This window comes from Bacillus rossius, chromosome 6, assembly GCF_032445375.1.
Source record: "Bacillus rossius redtenbacheri isolate Brsri chromosome 6, Brsri_v3, whole genome shotgun sequence".
Taxonomy (NCBI): domain Eukaryota; kingdom Metazoa; phylum Arthropoda; class Insecta; order Phasmatodea; family Bacillidae; genus Bacillus; species Bacillus rossius.
This window is the reverse complement of record NC_086334.1, coordinates 84,082,347-84,098,238: the sequence shown is the minus strand read 5'-3', so window position 1 is coordinate 84,098,238 and position 15,892 is coordinate 84,082,347.

Here is a 15,892-nt window from a genome sequence, read left to right as displayed (position 1 = left end):
TCAATTCAAAGTATGCAAAGTTATACTTTTGAACAATTGTCTTTTTATTTGCTTCTTTTATCCTGGTTGGATAAGAACTGTCTTATAAACAAACAACAGAACTTGTAAACAATAACTCTGCGTTAGTTACTTTCGTTTCTTCAGATGTAGCGAAAAAACTACGATATGGATTTATTGCTCGTCATGACTATAAAATATTCCGCATGTTTCTTTAATTCAATGTGCCCTCTACAGTCATCCCTTCCAACGTGTGCAATCGAAAAGTCACACGTGCATACATTACAAAACGCATGGTGTTCCAAAACATTTGAAGACGACAAGCATCGTCATTCTTTTGAATAGTTAGGTCTTAGGTCGAAAGTTTTGATGAATTGCGTTATTTTTTTTTCTCCCCCATATACACTTTTGTTCTGTCACACGCTTCATTTCTACAACCGGCACTGAAGAACACAACGCTATTGAAAAACGTAAAAAATTTCACGCCTGTAGACACGACAAAAACACTATGGACTGTGATGAAAAAAATGACTTTCAAAAAATAAATTAAAACACAGGTTAGCCAAAGTACCGTACAAAAATTATCGTAATGTAAGTAGCCAAAAAACGAAAAATCCGAGAATATGTACTAGTTGTATCGTACAACGGACGTAATACTATTCCAATATTATTTCAAAACACGAGAATTAATCTACTAATTTCGATAGTACGTGCGCACACAAACTAGTTCCGTTATTGTTTTTGTTTACGTACACGCTGTTACGTTTGAATAAGAAAATTAAAAATAAAGAACAAGTTTTTGGATGGTAATTTTTTTCATAATGTGCCTCAAGGTTGTTCGTTCAAGTGATTATTTTTGTTTCACGAAGAAACGGACCGTCGTAAAATTCGTTAAGATGAAATAAAATTCAAGGTTATTATATACGTTTTTGGCGGGACCAAACAATGAGTTCGGTTAAGTGAAGTGTTCGTTTAACTGAAGTTCGTTGTACTGGTGCTTTCCTGTATTGATTTATATTTGCGTAGGTAAAAGTATCTAGTGTAGTATGTAATAAATATAGTGATCCCTCAAAGGGAGTAATTTCAGAATTTTCAATTTGTGCACAATAAAAAAATAATCGGAAAATATAAAAAAAAATATGTGTGTGTGTGTGTGTGTGTGTGTGTGTGTGTGTGTGTGTGTGTGCGCAAGTCACACATGGTAGAAGTGAAACTTCTGAAAAGTCCCTGATTAAAAATAATATTCCACGCATGATATTTGTTTCAATTTCTTTAACTAGCATATTCTCTATTGGACTCGAAATATTTACACGCTCGTGGGCTCATAAATATGTGTGATTAAGTTGATCAAATAATAACTCATGACAAATAATTACCAATGTAAAACTAAAGCGTGAAAAGTATCATACCAGCAATAAATATTTAGTTACACAGCTAAAACAATACTCATACAACAGTTTAACAATACTGATTTACACAAGTAATTAAAATAATATGTACTTGTGAGAACGCCATTTCCTTGCGAGGTTGTCCCGTGGCGCGGTGCAGAACAATAACCTCGAACCCCGCCGTGTTGTCGTCTGCCCCAAGCCGTGTGTGGCGACATGCGTAGGCGTGTTACAACCGGCGCGACCCGCCTATTCCTACAGCATGGCGGGGTGAAACCTGAGCAGTACGCCACCACGTGCCGGCCGAGTTCTCTGTACTGTCCACAACATACCAGCGCCGGAATTCTTTTCACAATATTCCCCCTCCTCAGGAGCGTTTAATGTTTAACGCAACAGTGCTTTCATACGCCCTCCATGGTAGCGTTAAACGCAACCTTGTTGGAAGTCGCATTAGAAGTTTCACTTCAAAAATTATGAGAAAAAACCAATTGTTGAATTTGTAGCTCTGAAATGTTCAAGTATAGGTATGGTGACAGCTATAGTCGTCGCACGGTAAGTTCGTACTTTTGGGAAGAACTGTTGAAAAATGGAACTAAGAATATTTGGTTTACTATTGTGCAATTTGTTTGACAAATAAATAAACAAAATAGGACGACATAATTTATCAAGCTATTATGTTTCCGTACGTGTGTATGAATACTGAAATAATTTGTATTTGTTAATTTTATATGTAAGTTTTTAAACACGCGTGGCAACGATATTTATCATTATGTTGGCTACACACTTGAAGAAATAGTTCCTTAGTATGTAATTTTGAACAGCTGAAATAACGATAAATATTGCTTAAAATGTTTCACATATGGTTATTTCCAGATCCTGGAGTAATATTGTTTAATATATACGAAAGTTAAGTTATTTTGTTTACAGATGACGTTGCAAGCTATTGCGGATGAATCACCTACGTAACTGTGTGTCGGCCCGAGCCATGTTGAACGCTTGTTTGCTCAAAACGACTTCTGATTTTCCGAAAACATCCAGTGTATTTGTGTACTAATTAATTTTCTAATTTTAAAGGGTTGTCTTAATTGTAACTTGTAGTGAACTATTGCTTTTACAGTGTAACTTTGTGTTAGTTATTACTAGAGCCAAGATTTTATGGTGTTATGAAAAAGGACTTTTCGTCATTAAGAATTGTGGATTTCGTCTTTATCGTCATAAAAAATTAAAACACATGTAATAACATGTACACACCTAGCAGAGCTGCCTTGATCAAATGCTTCAATAATTCGTGGTTAGAGACTTAAAATATGCATATTAAACAATACTATGTTGAGAGTACATAAAAAATTAACAACTAAAATATTCAGTATTCTTATGCAGGTAAGTACTGTTCCTGAGTTCAGGAGAGAGTCTAAATTAATTAAAATATAAACTACAGTTAAACTTTTGTTCTATAAATGCAATATAATTAAGCTCAGGAAAAAGCCACCATTGTCAGCAGTTCAGCATTCTCTGGTTTTAGAGATCTTCTTCTGTCACTTACAACTACAGAATACTTAGAAAAAGATCTTTCTGAGTCCACATTCGTTGCAGGTATCCATATTAACTTTAAAGCAGCAGCTGCAAATTCAGGATAATCCACTTTCATTTTACATAGTATGTCCACCATGTCTATGTAGTTCACATGCGGTTTCTTCTGCTCTTGGGAAACCAGGTTTTGGAGTGTTATGTAGCCTGTTGCTACAGAGGTCTTCTGCACCTTGCAAAGGAAAGGTAGGTTCCCAATATGTTTCTGGAATTCTTTTTCCTCCACACGAATGTTTCCTACATTTTGAGGATTCATTAGAGCGCTGATTCCCAGAAATAGTTGACGAGATGGATCAGTGTTCACCAGATCAATCAGTTTTATAAGACTGAGTTTAGCTGTGTTCTTGAACTGCTCTTTAAGGGCTGCAGAGTTGACAGTTTTCATTTCAGCCAAAATGTCTTCAACATTTTCAGGAAATATTCCCTTAGCCAAGACATCAAGAGTAGTTTGCAGTTTACTCAATTTTGTGCACAACTGATGAGCAGTAGGATACTTTGTTCCTTCAAGAAAATTAATTAGCTCTACAAAGGTGTTACAGTTTTGAGCCACAAATGTAAGAGTGGCCTCAAGACATTGTAACTCTTCCTTCTGGAGTCCCTTGATATATTTAACACCAGAGTTATCTTCGCTAAGCTGCTCAAAGAATTCCACAATGTCGTGCAGATGGAGTGCGAGGTATGATACAGATTCAAACCATGTGTTCCAACGTGTAACAACTGGCATGGGGAATAACTTGACCAGAGCCTTGTTTTCTCCATGTTTCTGGAGAAGAAATTGAAGGTATGCATGCCTCCTCTTTCTGGTGTTAAGAAAGGCCATCTTTACCTTACAAACGAAGAGGTTCAGTTCTTCCAAGTTGTTTTGCCAGATCTGCCTAACAATGTTTACTTTATGGGCTCAACATTGTATGTGGTACATATGGTCACCAAATACACCTTCAAGGGTGCCAGCAGATTTTGTCATGTACCTGGCACTATCTGTAACATACGCAATTATGTTTTCTTCCTTGACTTCATATTTGGAGCATACATCAATCACTGCCCGAGAACAACAAACAGCATTTGCTGCATCAAGGACACAAGAAGCCCCTAAGATAACGTCTTGTTCAGCACCTGGTTTCAGAATTTTAAACAAGATGTTGAAAACACAATTATTACTCTTGTCAGTGGTTTCATCTGCGAGTATGACCACATCTTGCCCCAAGAGCTGCTGCTTGATTTCCACTTCTTTTTTCTCTCTAAGTAGGGGAATGTACTTTTTCCTCATCCAATCCGCTGTTGGAAGATCACCAGCACCACTTACATGCTTCTGCATCCATGCAGTCAACTTGCTGTTGTCAAGTTTCTCAAGAGGAATACCTGCAGCTACAAAGGCTTCAACAGTTTCGAGAACAAAATCTTCCTTTTGTTTTTTTGCGCATATTTGCGCCACTCCTGCTTCTGGGATAGAAAGCTGTCGTTTCAAAGTGCATGGGGATCGTTTAGCTTTTACATGTTTGTCGCTAATTATGTGCTTGTTTACCGTGTCCTTACGTTCATGCTCCAAACGGCAATTACAATATTTACAGAAAAGTATTTTTCCGTCACTGACATATAATCCCTCATTCTTAAACTCGTCAGCACGTGATGCCGCAGTAGCTTTATTTTTCGGCATCATTAAGAAATTTAGCTTTCATTTATGCACGTCATTTGTAAACAAAGCCCGGAGGTACCAAAAACTAGTATTTACTGAAGTTGTAGCGAAAAAATAAACCGCGGGAAGCCTACTTTTTACAGGCGAGAGAGCCTTATACCCGAAGTAAAAGGTTAGGTTATGTCAGGTCAGTGAAATAAATGTTTTTATTTATTTTCCGGAAGGGTTGGGTAGGTAAGCGTTATTTAAAATATTTAATGATCGTAAAATAAATAAATCCTTGCAATATGGTGCTTTTTCATTAGCGATCTGAAAACTTCGATTATGTTAACGATTTTGGCTCTCTCGCCTGTGAAGTGTGAAATGAAAATGAAGGCTTGACGGCAGTGTTGCCAATGCAGGTGTTCATTTTTACCCTCATGTGAAAGCAAAAATACCCGCTTTTACCCGCACTCCTAAAAAAAATTGTAACTAAGGGCGGACACCCACAAGAGCTTGAACGAGAACATCAATACCTGTTTAACATCTAGCTGGAACGTAAAACTTATCGTTTATACAGTTTTATCAAAACAAGAATTTCATGCTGTGAGCTTTTTAACCATTTTGAAAGTAGGTATTTATCGTATAATAAATGGCTGTCTACAAAGCATTAAAAATATTTTTTTATGTAGGTATGTACACATTTAAATTATTAAATAAATACAAATATAATTGGAACATAATAAGCACTACATAAAACAACTTCTATTATGGCCAATTGCCTTATAAAATTACACTGTAATTTAAATCGTATAAATTTACTATAAAAACACCATATGTTCTGTAGTTTCAGTTCCACAGTTTTGTGTTCACCATTGTCTTGCTGGGATTGAATGAAACACAGCCTCCCTCGGCTTCAATACCTTCCTTTGAACTAATCAAAGCTACCAAAGTATCATTTGATAGTTTGTTTCTGTGATATGTCTTGATGTTTCTAAGTGTGCTGAAAAGTCTTTCCACGCATGCATTGGAGAATGGAAGAACCAAGAGAAGTCCCAATACCTTTTCCAGATTTTCGAAGAGTTTCGCTCCAGCTGCATTCTTGAGATTGAAAACATCCTTCCAATACTCCTCTGCTGGTTTTGAACTATCAAGACCAAGTTTTGCATGGTCTAACATCGCATGTTGCCGCCATTCATGGTCTACAGCTTGAGCACTTACATGGTCATTTAATATAGGAAAACGCTTCAGAACTGGCATAATTGATGGAATCTCTAAAGACTGGGCAACACAAGGCTCAACTATGTTGACAACATCAAACACTTTGTCACTAAAATCAAACCTACTTTTGATCTGTGATACAAGCTCGACATAAAACTGGAGGCATGATTTTAGAAAAAACTGTAAATCATTTTCACGAACATTCTTATCTTCTGTAAGTTTGTCCAAACTACTTTGTGCAAGGATTCCAAGATATACTTTATTTAAAGCAACATAGTTTGATGGATTTTTATGTTCAATTGTCAATACATCCATGCCTTTAACATATGATGGACTCATAAAATTACAGCATAGGGTCTTCAGAAGTCTTTCAACTTCTGGTTTGAGTCGATGGAGCAATGGCATTTCACCTTGAAAGAGCGTGTTGAAATTTGTCAAAAGACCAAGAACATATGACATAAACTCCATATACATTTTAGTATACTTGTTTTCCATGGTCTTCAGCATATCTTCTGTTGTTCTTGAAGGATCTTCAAAGACAGACTCTCTAAGATATGATTCAAGTGCTAAGTACTGCTCTAAAACCCTGTCAATGCAAGCCTTCAGTGACAACCAACGTGTGACAGCTGGAGAAAGAATGTTATGAATTTCTGTTTGGAAAAAAATTTGAAATTCTCTCAGTTTTTCTCTTCTTATGTAACTCCTACTAAAATGAGCACCAAGATTTCTCAGCAAATCTTCAACTGAACGAGGAAGTACTAAGCAAGCTTTTGAAGCAGCCAGATGAATCATGTGGCATGAACATTTTATGCAAACAATGCCTGGCACATTTTCTTTCAGCAAAGAAAATACAGAATGATGTTCACCAACCATCACATTTGTTGTATCAGCAGAAAAGCCGACAATATTTGACAGTGGAATGTTTTTCAGATGTAAGCAATTTTTTAGGCACTCAAACAAATCAGTTGCTGCACTAGAAGTCACACTCACCATGTCCAGGAAACTTGTTACAACACTGTGAGTTTCATTATTATAGTACACTACAGCAAATGCGCACTGTTTCACAGAACTCATGTGAGTGGTTTCGTCCATAATTATTGACAAAAATGTCCCAGCTTCAGCTAAATGCTTATGCAATTTTGATTGGAAAGCTGGACCTAGAACGTCTTTCACAACTGCTGTGGCTTTGGTTCGTCCCAAAGTAACATTTTTTGCAATCTTTGAGTCAGGGAAAATATCTGCACATAATGGTACTAATGTATCAACCAATGAGAATGGTAGGTTGTTAGAAGCTATCAAACCAGCTAATTTAATTTCGGCTCTTTTAACTTCGTCTGAAGTTATAAATTTTAAACTCGTCAGTTTGTGTGAAGTGCTTACTTGTTGCCAGTTTAACTGGTGTTTTGACGAATTACTGTGACGAGTGATATCATTCTTGTGTGCAGTTATGTCAACTCTACATACTGTACAGTACGCTAACTCATTGCCTAAGCTAGTTTTGTTGGATTTTTGTAACCAGGACTTGAGTTCTGGTATTTGCAACCAGGAATCACAAAACTTATTAGTCCTTTTTATTTTCCCACTTATTTTTAACTTTTTTCTCGGGTTTTTAAGAACACAATGACTTTGTTTTTCTTCAGATTCTGCTATAATATCTAAACTTGCGTCTGGATTGCATTCATGGAGTCTTATTTCTGCCGACTGAGAGCTGCAAAAAATAAACTCAAAGTAACACGATTTTTAACAAAATAATTCAACAAAAAAACATTAAGGTAATAATCATGTGACAAATTTTCATTGAATTCGATCTATTGGTACATACTACATGCTAAAGCTCTTTAAAAATGATATTAAATGAAAACAAAGATTATTATTAAAAGCAGAAAGAGTTATGCCGAGTGAATAGCTGAGAGTGGTTGTCCCATTTCGTTTGCTATAGTGAGTTGAGACACAATTCCAATCACTTGATGACATCGTGATATTAAAGAGAATTAACTTAATAAAAATTGGATGTGATTTAAGTAAAAATTTATTGAGTGAAACATGTTCTTATAACTGCAGGCGGTAAATATGTATTGTACGGATTAGCGCCAAAAAAAATCGTACAAATATGAAATAACTTTCATTATATTCTCTTTTACGTCCTCTTTTCAAAACTGCCTGCGGAGATTAAAAATTCCAATTACTTTAGGAGATATCGCCGTTCTTATTTTGCAATACAAGCCCTATGTAATCATTCGAGCCGCGCCATTTTATATTTTGCCGTGTGTGCAAAACGGGACAAAGGTAGATTAGGTCAGGTCAGCTACATTATAAATAATTGAAAACTGAGCGGACATGAAAATTATATAAATTTATTTCAATTGTTGTTTAGTTTTAGAGCATTTTTAATGTAGCTGACCTAACCTAACAAACCCGGAACAAATGATTAACAGTAGGAACGAACGTAATTTTTTTTTTACGCGCAACAATATAATAAAAAATAACACAACAAAATTTGAAACGTTAAAAACTCACCTAAGTTGGAGGCGGGTACATTTCCTTCGCACTTAATAAGAAATGATGTAGACGTTCACCTACGTCGCGATACCTCCGACGGAACATGAATTCCGCAAGGTACCCGACGTAGTGGTCAACTCGTCGACCATATCGAGGTACATTTTGCCTCACTTCCCGCCAAAGTCTCTCTATTCTTTGGGTGTTCGCCCCTGTGTCGGGATCAACAAAGTTCATATTATGATTAACCTTCAGGTGAAGATAATCATGCTGAGAAAGACAATTATAAGCACGCCAACAGTCGCTTATAATTGTTGTTCCAGGCGAAATGTACTTCTTGATCACGCGCAGGAGCGTTCTGCTAGTACGATCTTTGACAGGAACGAGAAAAATGTTATCACCATTTCTCTCGATTCCGCCAAAAACCCACTGACCCTGGATGACTCGCCCCTTATAGTTTTTACGCTTACCAATTTTTGCCTCATCAATTTCGACAACTTTCCCCGGCCCACCCAACTTCCCTACATTTAAGTCCAAACTCCACTTAATTAATACTTCCCTGCAAAATGACGACCAATCTACGACGGTTTTCAAACTGACATTACAATTCTTCTGAATGAAAACAGTATTTGGGTGATGAATCGTTAAAAAAAAATAAGTCATCTTCATAATCGTTTCAATCGAAAGTCTACTTTTGGAAAACCACGTGCCGGTCCTGAAAGATTTTTTGAAACAACAAGTTACCCTTTTAATTCTTTTACTGGCACGAGTTACCGTTGTCCGGTGACATTGAAAATATTCGCTGTCCTCGGCCAACTCAATTACCGTCCCACATTGGTCGCACTTTACCTCACTACTCAAAACTCCATGATCAACTAAAAATTCAAACAAAAATTTCCAATCATCACACAAATGCACAAAATCGAATACATGCAGGGTACACCCGCCGCATAGCTGACTATTCCCAGATACACAGGCCATTTCAAAGACAGAATGTAACACGATAATGATAGACGAATTCCAAGAACGACTACAACATCTAATACAAATAGCGAAGTGACCGTTGTAATTACACATCGTTTTGAACAATAAGAAATTAATCATCACCTATTGGTTCATTTGAATATTGGCCTATCACGACCTATCACGTGACAACCTTATCCAATAAAACACAATTGACACTCGTAAATAAATAAAACAATGGTCGACGCCGTGTGGATGTACAGATATAGTTATTAAAATTAAAAAATTCATATCTCCTAAAGTATTTGGAATTTCTTATCTCCGCCGGGTTTAATGAAAAGAGGAAGTTATAGAGCACAGAATGACGGTATTTTCGTATTTTTAAAATTTTTTTTTAAAAAATTCGGCAAAAAATGAATATTAAAAAATTCAATATCTTCAAAAGTAATTGGAATTTTTAATCTCCGCAGTCAGTTTTGAAAAGAGGAGGTAAGATAGCATATAATGAAAGTTATTTCATATTTGTACGATTTTTTTTGGCGCTAATCCGTACAATACATATTTACCCTGCAGGCTAATATACGTTCAAAATGAAAATTTATTAAATATTCACTGTCCTTATTGATATTTACTCTACTTTATCATTCATTACTACACATTACACTTCAGTTTTTCATGCACAACAGCAACAAGATATTTCTCACCTGCAACTTGGTTCTTGGTCGCTATTTTGACGTAGCCCTAGCCACTTTTCCATATTGTTATTTATAATCAAACTTTATAGTTCAGACAATATGCATATTGATGTTTAGAATGCAACCTAACAGTTCATAACAAATTCCCGCACAGCAAAACAATAGCCATACACCACCACAACAATGTCTAAATAATAGTCACAGATATCAGGATAATTTACTGAGGCATAATTTTAGGTTAAAAGTTCAATCATAGATATAATTACATAAATGATTTCCTCCTGGGCTAAAATATACTGATAAATATTCTAGGTTATATAATGTTGAACAATATTATCTGGAACACATATTTCCAATGGTTACAGCAAAAACTTTACCCTTCATCAAAAGTGTTATTTCTCATTGTACAAAAATACCCTCATTTTACCCGAAACCAGAGAATACTCACAATTTTCCCCGCACTAGTTGAAAATACCCGAAATTCGGGTAATTACCCGCAGATTGGCAACACTGCTTGATGGTAAACTGCTTATTCAACAAGCACACAAAATTGCGTTACAGTGAAATTTCATTAAATATCAAGTGATCATTAAATATCAATATTCGCTTTCATTTTATTTTCATACGTATTTATTTAATGAATGCAGTTTTTGTTCACGTGTATTTTTCAAAGGATACAGCAAACAAGGCGCTGAGATTTTTCACGTTGTTGTGTTTGTTAACTTGTTAATTTTAGTTTACGATCGTCAGTTGTTAATATTGCGTGATCTCTAGTAGAGGTGTAAAAGTAACGAAAAAATGTGTACCCGTATGTATTCGTTACTATAACAATTAGTACTCGTTACTTTCGTATCGTTACTCGTTACTTCTGATACCGCATGTCATGGCACATGCTATCTTATGTAACAGCATCGAATCGAGTCGTATTTCGTACGCGTACAGTATGACGTCGCGTAAATAAAAATAAATCGAATATAAACAATTAAAAATATTTGATAATGAACAGCTTTTGTTAACCAAGAAACAATTAACTCTCATTAGAGCGGCTTTATTATAATATATCTTTTAAGATAAGAACATAAAACGTGAAAATACGCGATTATAAAAAACAAAAACATACATATTTATAATTTGTAAAAAATACTTTCTTACGTTGTTTCTGTTCGAATCTAAAACTTTGTCTACACACACAATACCTTTAATAAACAGTAAAAAACTTGGACGACGAGTTTCCAAATTATACTTTTATTAATAAACAAACATCGTTCTTTGTAACGAATAAGCGCGCGCATGCGTGAAACATACGAAAGATGCGAGTAACGAAATGCATTCGTGTGTAACGTTTCGTTACTCGTTACTAGATGCCGCACCCGTTACTCAGTAACGAATACATACGGTTTGCTACAGCTCTAATCTCTAGTGGCTAGATGAGTTTTAAAAACCCTAACCTAACTCCGATAACGATCTTTTTTTTGTTCGTGAAATCGTCAATTTTTGTGATATATTGTAATTTTTTAAGATGAATAATTAACGTATTAAATAACCACCACACTGCAGTTGGATGACGACCATTTCTTCTACAAACAGATACGGAATTTTTGTCAATCAACCAATAGTCGGTAGTTAACGATTTAAATCAACATTGAGGTGTTTATTTGTGGTTAGAAAACATTTCACATTTTTCGCGGTTTGGGATGAATTTCGCGTGAAAATTCGCGATTTCGCATAAAACCATATAATCTTGGCTCTAGTTATTACGGTTTGTTAGGTTATTAAAATGAATGTAAAGAAGGAGACAACCGGTCATCAGAGACAGCAAGATATTATCAACGTGGCACGAAGAGTTAGGATGTTAATGAATACAGGTCAACTGGAACAGGGTGATGTCGCAGAAATGACAGCATTTCTTCTAGATCTGAGCGTCACGACCGTGAAAAAGTGAGTGACTAATTAACACGTTATGAAAGTATGTGCGTGAAAACGTTCCGTTAGGTTGGGGCGTGTTTGTAAAATAGTGTAAAAGTACCTTCCTCGCAGCTTTCTTGTTTTGAATGTCGGGCAAATTACAAACAGACACGTTCTTATATTTTCGGTTATATATTAGGTAATGGATTTATCACTAGGCTGAAGTTGGCTTTATTCTAGCTTTATTTTCCTTCCCCTCATTTCCCCCACCCAGAGATGTGGGCGGAGCCAAGCGGTACAGTTCTGAATATACAAAATACAACACGTTCTTATGTACAGCACAGCACATAAAATGTGCAACACGGACATTAAAAAAATTGTGCAATGGTACAGCACTACACATACAAAATGCAACACTTTTAGTACAGCATTACACATAAATGTGCAACACGGAAATAAAAGAAATTGCGCAACGGTACAGTACTACATATACAAAATGCAACAAATTTTTGTGCAGCACAAATCATAAAATGTGCAACAAGTGCTTGAATACTCATACAAAATACAACAAAGAGTACAACACTACACATACAAAATGCAACACGAAAGGAAATGCGAAATGATGTCATTCTTTTGTGCGTATTGTGTGCTTCACCAAGAAAATTCAAAATACTTGGGTACCCACCGTACAGCTCTCTCAAAATCGTCTAAACCAAAATAATAACACAACTTTGAGCCGGGAAACATTGTTTCATTTTTTCCCCATTATAAATCAAGGTGGCAACAATAGATCTGTTAGGCTCTTCTGTTGTGTGCATGATATGCGACATCAAAAAAATTATAAATATGTTGTTTGCAGCGAACAGCTTTTCCCAAAGGCATCAGATTCAAAAATATAACTCCATAATGCAGTAATACAAAATTAAAATATTTTTTTTTACTTAAACTAAACGCTGTACAGATAGAGCTGATATGTCATTCTGTTGTGCGTATTGTGTGCTTTACCAAGAAATTACAAATTGCGTTGTACATGCCGTACAGCTCTCTCAGAATCGTCTAAACCAAAATGATAACACATATTTGAGCCGGGAAACATTGTTTCATTTTTTTCCCGTCATAAATCAAGGTGGCAACAATAGATCTGTTAGGCTCTTCTGTTGTGCGCATGGTCTGCTACATAAAAATAGTTATAATTTTGTGGCTGTCAGCGTACAGCACTTACCAAAGGCAGTTGATTCAAAAATATAACACCATTATGCAAAACTACAAAATACTATTTTTTTTTTTACTTAAACTAAACGCTGTACAGATAGAGCTGATATGTCTTTCTGTTGTGCGTATTGTGTGCTTTACCAAGAAATTACAAAATGCGTTGTACATGCCGTACAGCTCTCTCAAAATCGTCTAAACCAAAATGATAACACAACTTTGAGCCGGTAAACATTGTTTCATTTTTTTCCCATTATAAACAAGGTGGCAACAATAGATCTGTTAGGCTCATCTGTTGTGCGCATGGTATGCTACATCAAAAAAATTATAAATATGTTTTTTGCAGCTAACAGCATTTCCCAAAGTCATCCGATTCAAAAATATAACACCATAATGCAGTAATACAAAATTCAAATATTTTTTTTTACTTAAACTAAACGCTGTACAGATAGAGCTGATATGTCATTCTGTTGTGCGTATTGTGTGCTTTACCAAGAAATTACAAAATGTGTTGTACATGCCGTACAGCTCTCTCAGAATCGTCTAAACCAAAATGATAACACAACTTTGAGCCGGGAAACATTGTTTCATTTTTTTCCCGTCATAAATCAAGGTTGCAACAATAGATCTGTTAGGCTCTTCTGTTGTGCGCATGGTCTGCTACATAAAAATAGTTATAATTTTGTGGCTGTCAGCGTACAGCACTTACCAAAGGCAGTTGATTCAAATATATAACATTATTATGCAGAACTACAAAATTCAAATATTTTTTTTTACTTAAACTAAACGCTGTACAGATAGAGCTGATATGTCTTTCTGTTGTGCGTATTGTGTGCTTTACCAAGAAATTACAAATTGCGTTGTACATGCCGTACAGCTCTCTCAAAATCGTCTAAACCAAAATGATAACACAACTTTGAGCCGGGAAACATTGTTTCATTTTTTTCCCGTCATAAATCAAGGTGGCAACAATAGATCTGTTAGGCTCTTCTGTTGTGCGCATGGTCTGCTACATAAAAATTGTTATAATTTTGTGGCTGTCAGCGTACAGCACTTACCAAAGGCAGTTGATTCAAAAATATAACACCATTATGCAAAACTACAAAATACAAATATTTTTTTTTTACTTAAACTAAACGCTGTACAGATAGAGCTGATATGTCTTTCTGTTGTGCGTATTGTGTGCTTTACCAAGAAATTACAAAATGCGTTGTACATGCCGTACAGCTCTCTCAAAATCGTCTAAACCAAAATGATAACACAACTTTGTGCCGGGAAACATTGTTTCATTTATTTCCCGTCATAAATCAAGGTGGCAACAATAGATCTGTTAAGCTCTTCTGTTGTGCGCATGGTCTGCTACATAAAAATAGTTATAATTTTGTGGCTGTCAGCGTACAGCACTTACCAAAGGCAGTTGATTCAAAAATATAACACCATTATGCAAAACTACAAAATTCAATAATTTTTTTTTACTTAAACTAAACGCTGTACAGATAGAGCTGATATGTCATTCTGGTGTGCGTATTGTGTGCTTTACCAAGAAATTACAACTTGCGTTGTTCATGCCGTACAGCTCTCTCAAAATCGTCTAAACCAAAATGATAACACAACTTTGAGCCAGGAAACATTGTTTCATTTTTTTCCCATTATAAACAAGGTGGCAACAATAGATCTGTTAGGCTCTTCTGTTGTGCACATGGTATGCTACATCAAAAAAATTATAAATATGTTTTTTGCAGCTAACAGCATTTCCCAAAGTCATCCGATTCAAAAATATAACACCATAATTCAGTAATACTAAATTAAAATATTTTTTTTTACTTAAACTAAACGCTGTACAGATAGAGCTGATATGTCATTCTGTTGTGCGTATTGTGTGCTTTACCAAGAAATTACAAAATGCGTTGTACATGCCGTACAGCTCTCTCAAAATCGTCTAAACCAAAATGATAACACAACTTTGAGCCGGGAAACATTGTTTCATTTTTTTCCCGTCATAAATCAAGGTGGCAACAATAGATCTGTTAGGCTCTTCTGTTATGCGTAAGGTCTGCTACATAAAAATAGTTATAATTTTGTGGCGTTCAGCGTACAGCACTTACCAAAGGCAGTTGATTCAAAAATATAACACCATTATGCAAAACTACAAAATTCAAATATTTTTTTTTACTTAAACTAAACGCTGTACAGATAGAGCTGATATGTCATTCTGTTGTGCGTATTGTGTGCTTGACCAAGAAATTACAAAATGCGTTGTACATGCCGTACAGCTCTCTCAAAATCGTCTAAACCAAAATGATAACACAACTTAGAGCCAGGAAACATTGTTTCATTATTTTCCCGTCATAAATCAAGGTGGCAACAATAGATCTGTTAGGCTCTTCTGTTGTGCGCATGGTCTGCTACATTAAAATAGTTATAATTTTGTGGCTGTCAGCGTACAGCACTTACCAAAGGCAGTTGATTCAAAAATATAACACCATTATGCAAAACTACAAAATTCAATAATTTTTTTTTACTTAAACTGTTAAAATGAATTCAAATTTAGCGCCATCCAGTGTATCGATTTTCCGTTTATGTTTGTTTATATAAATTGACGGTTTTTATTTTGTGTTGATAGAAAGAAACTTTTATCGTTTTGTCTATGGAAATAACAAGAACATGTATGTGTGTAAGTATAAAATAAAATTGTGATTAATTACGAAAAGTTATCAGGTTATGGGCCCAGAGTGCTTAAAATATAAATTGTTGATCCACTGAATGTAAAAGTTGTGCTTCGTGAAAATTTGATCAGACTTAATAAGTTTTTTAAGATG